Source organism: Panthera leo, chromosome B1 (genome assembly GCF_018350215.1).
Source record: "Panthera leo isolate Ple1 chromosome B1, P.leo_Ple1_pat1.1, whole genome shotgun sequence".
In the NCBI taxonomy this organism is placed as follows: domain Eukaryota; kingdom Metazoa; phylum Chordata; class Mammalia; order Carnivora; family Felidae; genus Panthera; species Panthera leo.
The window spans coordinates 165,042,777-165,048,776 of NC_056682.1; the positions used below are offsets into that span (position 1 = coordinate 165,042,777).

At 39.5% G+C, this 6,000-nt stretch overlaps 1 protein-coding gene across 1 annotated transcript in view; it reads right to left on the reverse strand.

Moving 5' to 3' along the window:
- The window catches only part of ATP10D (ATPase phospholipid transporting 10D (putative)), a 107,413-nt gene extending 102,608 nt beyond the window's left edge, over window positions 1–4,805 (reverse strand). The window contains exon 1 of the mRNA XM_042936451.1: window positions 4,581–4,805. The gene's annotated coding sequence lies outside the window, so the exon portion shown is untranslated. The remainder of the gene's footprint in view (window positions 1–4,580) is intronic.
- Between the last annotated feature and the right edge of the window lie 1,195 nt (window positions 4,806–6,000).

Sequence of the window (6,000 nt, forward strand, 5' to 3'; positions counted from 1 at the left end):
AACCTGGCAGGAACCACGCTCATATTCCACTGTACCTCCTGTCCTCTGCCTGTTACCAACACTGCTTCCCCAACAGGACATACTCTGTCCACACATTCCTACCATCACCCCATCCATCTGGACCATGACCCAAATCAAGCAGGCAAAAAATGTGACTAATTGGGCACTGGGGACCACAATACACCCTCTTTTGCATTACTTAGCTCAAATGAAATGTTACAGTTTGAGAGAAGGAAGACAGCTTAGGACTCTGAGTAAGAATTGTTTTTTAAAATACCACTGCCCTACTGAAAACATTTCACTTTTCACTTTTCACTAGGTCCTTGGTTTAGGAATCTTAAAAGTATAATAATAGTTCAGGGGCACCTGGGTGGCTCAGTTGGTTGAGCACCATCAGACTTCAGCTTAGGTCATGATTTCATGGTTCATGGGTTGAGCCCCACATCGGGCTCTGTGCTGACAGCTCAGAGGCTGGAGCCTGCTTTGGATTCTGTGTGTGTCTCCCTCCCGCACTCTGTCTCTCTCTCTCTGTCTCTCAAAAATAAACATTTAAAAAAATTTTTTAAGTATAATAATAGTTCAGAATCAGGCATTTTTCTAACCTGACAAGGTAGAAATGTTGATTTGTTAGCTGAAGGGCATCACAGGTAAGTAGAATACATGAGAACACCTGTCTTGGAAAGACTTTAGTGAAGAAAAGATATTATAAATTAAGATTTTTAACAATAACCTTCAGTGTATCATTATAGCCTGTAAGGGAAATGACAATGTTTTTAAATAGTGCTAGTTATGAAAACTATATCTTGAAGAAAAAGACTTCACCAAATTTTTGGATAATTTAAAACTGATTTTGACCTTCTTTCTCATAACTAAGCTATTATGATTTTTTTATTACCTTTCCTACATACAGAGTTGAAATTTTATAAATTTGTGTTGCTGACAGAAATATAGACATGTACTCCTCTTCCTCATTCAGACAGGCCTTGAATGAAATGAGTAGATTTTAGAAAAAGAAATTAAGAAGTGTTTAATTAAGGCCTAGTAGCTTGGGCCCCAAGAAGATGTGATCAACCGGACATGAATAGGAATAAAGCTTTCATCAGTCCAACACCGCTTATTATCTCAGAAAACAGCTGGGGGCACTAGAGTGAATGTGACTAGAATAAGTTTTATCTTGAGATTTCCCTTTAATTTCACATGTTCTCACCATCAAATATAATCCGGAAACAATGACACTTGACACGGAATTACACCCTGAGAGTATATAGGCTTTGTGAAAGAAAACAAAGAGAATATCGTCCATGTACTCTTCGTTCTAGAACAAACTGATTTATTAGGATAGCAATTTTTTCCCCTGATAACCAAAATATATTTACTGTAGAAATTTTAGAAACGACAGATGAATACCATGAGAAAAACAGAAATCACCCATAATCCCATCACCCAAACATAAGTAACATCACCATTTGGTTTACTCTCCACCAATAAAGTAGTTTCTGTGCATTAAACTGGATTTTTTCAAAAGTAAGATTCTGTAACTTTTCATTCCTCCCATCCTAAACGTATTTCCATATCATTAAAAAGTCTTCCTTCCCAACAACTTCACACATTTTAATTTGCTTTCCAAATTTACTGATGTGATGTGTGAAAGTGTGCTTAGTAAACATCCCTCTCCTCTTGACCTTAAAAAAGTCCATTTTTTCCCTCTGAGAATTGCCCATTTATGTCTATTTTTCATTGGGCATAATTTTTCACGTGGGTGTTCATTTATGTCTCACTGCAGTTTATAATATCCTTTGAAAAGGGTTTACTAGTATATAAAATATAGACCTCAGAGTTTTAATTTTGGTTTTGGTATCTCTTGGCAACATTTTTCAAAACAGTATTTTTGTGATTATTAAAATAATAGTAGCTATAGAAGATTTGGGAATGTGAAGAAGAATATTTTCAAAGAGCCACAACTCTACCACCTAGAAATCCAATTTTTTTTCATATATGTCAGTGAATACATCCATTGATACAAACAGGAACTTGTATACAAACAGGAAGTACAACAGTCTTGTTCAATGTTTAATTTAGAACAATGCCTAATATATAGTAAGAGCTGAATATGTGAGTAAATGATATTTTATCTTTTTAGAATACTTTCTAAGTAATGAAATTTTTTTCAAAACTATTTTGGAAACTGAATTGCATCAATATAGATATATAGTACAATAATTTAGGTATTTTGCTATTGCAGGGTTTATTCTTCTTTTTCGTATTACATTCATGTTCACTGTAATGAACATATTTATAAATCTTCATATAAAATTCAGAGGATTACCTTGGTATATATTTCTAGACCCCGTATTACTGAGTCAAAGCCTGAAAGGATTTACAGGTTTTAATACATACTCTCATTTTATCAGCTTATATCATTGCATGAACATACCCTTCATTTAGAAGCACAAAAGAAGATTCCATGAAGGCCACAACTCTAACAAAACTAGTGTCACTGTTACTTCTTACTCTAATGGTGGCACTAGCTCCATGAAAAGTGTCGTTTCTATGGCTAAGATGATTTCTGAAGTGAAAGAAATCCATCTAAGGTAATAGGAAGGGAATAATGTCTTTAAGAGAGCACATTCACATCAAACCTCTTCTTAAGTGATAAGGAAAGCTGTTCAGCTGCTATAACTATGACCAGGAATAGAGACAGCACACACACTATTGTTCCAAGAGTTGATCCACAGATTCTCCTCCTCGCAAGCACAAACTATTCAATGTATCTTCACCACTGCATTGGGTTTGGGCTATTCCCAAGCGATTTTGCTTGTAGCATTTTCTTTGATTTTCCTTCATCCAAAAGGCTATGTCTAATTAGATCAGACAACAACTGAGACATGTACTGAAGCCTTCAGTATGTGAACATTCTTGACCTCTTAATTTAAAAATAGATTCTAACAAGTTTATTTGTCTAGCCAATAAGTCATTTCCTTTGTTTTACAGACATCAAAATAAACAATATCCTATTCAATTTCTATTTAATCATTAAGTAATTGTATTAAAAAAGTATTTGATTCTTGCCATCCAAAGGTCAAGCATTCCCGAACTCCGGTTTTAGACTGCGTAGATTATCCATTTATGTATACAATTTAACAAATGTTAAATTAGCAGCTAGTGCTGGGGCACCTTGGTGGCTCAGTCCGCTAAGCCTCCAACTTTGGCTCAGGTCACGATCTCATCGTGGTGAGTTCAAGCCCCGCTTTGGGCTCTGAGCTGACAGTGGGGAGCTTGCTTCCAATTTCTCTGTCTCCCCCTCTATTTGCCCCTCCCCCACTCGTGTTTTTTTTCTCTCTCTCAAATAAATAACTATTTAAAAAATTAGCAGCTAGTGTTATTTTTTTAACTCCCTAAAACTTTTTGCATGTTGCCAATTTGCTTTTCAATATATGTAGTATGACCACATTTTCATAAAAACAAATCATCCCAATATAAGTATGTAATATGTATTTGTAATGAGAACAGAAGAGAGTCCAGAAGGAGCAGACATTACCCCTTGGGGTAGAGTGGAGTGAGGACTCACACTGGGGCACTGAAGGAGTTTACAGTGTTACAACGATCATATGTCACGCACTTGTTCTTAAGCCAAAGATTTTTTTTTTATGATGGCACTCTTCAGATATTTGACCTAGCCCAATATAAAAATTACTCTCTCCTCTATAGTTACTTTTCTAGTACAGCAATCAGTTGGTAGACAAAGAGCCCCCATTCTTGTGGATCAATCTTCTAGAGCTGATGGGACTCAGAAGCTTGCTCTCAGACTACAGAACTGTTTCTCCTTGCAAAGAACTAGCATGAAAAGAAGCAACAAGAAACTTTGTGGTCTTATTGAGATAACATTCTAAACACCTGAGTTAGCATGCCCTTATGATTAAGAATAGTTTAAATATATCCTTTAAAAGCAGAAAGGCTTGACTCTCCAAACTGGAGGGTTTCACTAACCAAGTTGATGTCTCTCTGCTGTACATAGGAAAGTATGACTATGTTTTATAACGTAAGAGGAAGGATGCCTCAAACCATTAAGTTCTGCAAAGTTAATGTGTGCGGGGATGAATGCGGGCTTTTCTGCAGCGCTCCTTTAAAACCATTTCTGAGCAAACTCCAACACAAAACACCTTCCTAAGGAATAAACCCGGCTTTTCTACTGGGTTACAACTTCAACCCCCACTGTCTTCCTTACCCTTGAGACAAAGCCAAAATTGCCTTTAGACTGCTGGATTTCACAATGAGATGACAAGTGTGTGCGCGCATAATTTACCTTTTCACAAAACCCAGCATTCAGAATAGATAAAATAATTCCTCTTTTGCAATCAAAATCAAGTAACTGAAAACGGGGTCTCTCCGTTTTGGTTTTGTTTTGTTTTTTAAGTTCAACAACAGACCTAAAGTCTAGTTTTGAGGCACTGCATCAAACCTGAAAGCAATTATTGGGGAAGCGGGAGAGGAAGAGGGGAGGAGAAGGGAAGGGGGAGCAGGGTGAGAAGTGAAACAGAAGTGAAGGAAACAGACCTAGGAGTTCGCACGTTCACCCTTACCAATTCCTCCATCCGCACACATCACAGCATGACGATCACGACTCTCAAGGTGCAAGAGAAAACCCAACACAAATCCGAAGAGTGGAGGCGGGTTATGCGCCTCTGCCAGCCATTTGCTTTTTGGGGAAACAAAAAACAAGAAAACAAACAAAAAAAACCCACTTCTCAGAAGACAGCCCGCAAACCGCTCGGCTGAAGCCTGAGCCAAAGCCGCGACCTCCTCCTCCTCCTCCTCCCCCTGCTTCTCCAGCCCTCCTGGCCTGACTCCGGAGCAGCAGAGCTTCCGCGAACAGCCAATCGCCGGCAGCCCCGCCTCCCGTGACGCAGGGGGGCGTGGCGCGGCGGAGGCTGGCTTCCCGGCCTCAGCTGTAGCACCGAGCTGCCAGCCCGCAGAGGGCCCGGGCCCGGGTGGTCCAGGGTTTTTACAGTCCCACCCCGGCCGTTTGTCCAGACTTGAAGCGCTTGGCAGTTATTTTTTTGGAGGGGTAAAAGGAACAAATCTAAACTTTTAATGTTATTGTTTTATAACTGGGAAAGGAATTGAGAAAAAGACTACAATTCTGATTTGGCCTCGCTCAGTGTAATGTACTTTGTCCGTATACCTGCCATGGTCTGTGGCTTTAAGCAAAAATATTTTTCTCCTAAATAAATTCCAGCAACCCATTTGGTCCCTCAAAACTTCTGACCAACTAACTGCTTTGAGAAAGGAAAAAAGGGATTTGGGAAAAGACAGCCATTAATGGCAATAATTCAGACTAAAAACTAATCACTGACCGCCAATTGTTTTATCCCACTGAAACAAAAATAAAAGGAGCCAAAACCTCCACAACTCATTTGTACATCTATCTTACATTTTCTTAACTGTTTCTCAAATGCGCAGCAAAAGTGAAGAAAACTAACGATCCTTCAAATGTTTCACTAACAGGGAAGAGCTCTCCAGGGCAGACCCATGGAGCCACTTGGGAGGTTTGCAGACTCTCCCAGACCAGGCTGGAGAGGCCAAACAAGTTCCTACATTCACTGGGAACGTGCCTCTCCCGGAGGGGAGAAACAAGTTCTGGGTGTGGCTTCCTGTGACGGCAGAATTTGGAAAGCAACTTCTGCAGGCAAGGGCAAATCTCTATAGAGTGTAGTCAACCCTGGGAATAAATTCAGTTGATACAAGAAGACTGGCATTTCGCGGCCTCTGAAAATTCCTAGCCTTGGTAGCACTTTTTGCAGTCATGTGAGTGTCCCTAACAGGATTTAGGATTAAACTTAAAATTACATTTTCTATCTGATAGCCAACCTTCTCGAGGAGACTTGAAATTTAAGATGGGCCTCCCAGAGTTTCCCCAGTCAGCACCCATGCTATAATCTCCGTGAAGGGCCTTCCTGGGAGGATGCATACCAGGACAATTCAGGCAGGCCGCTGGTATTT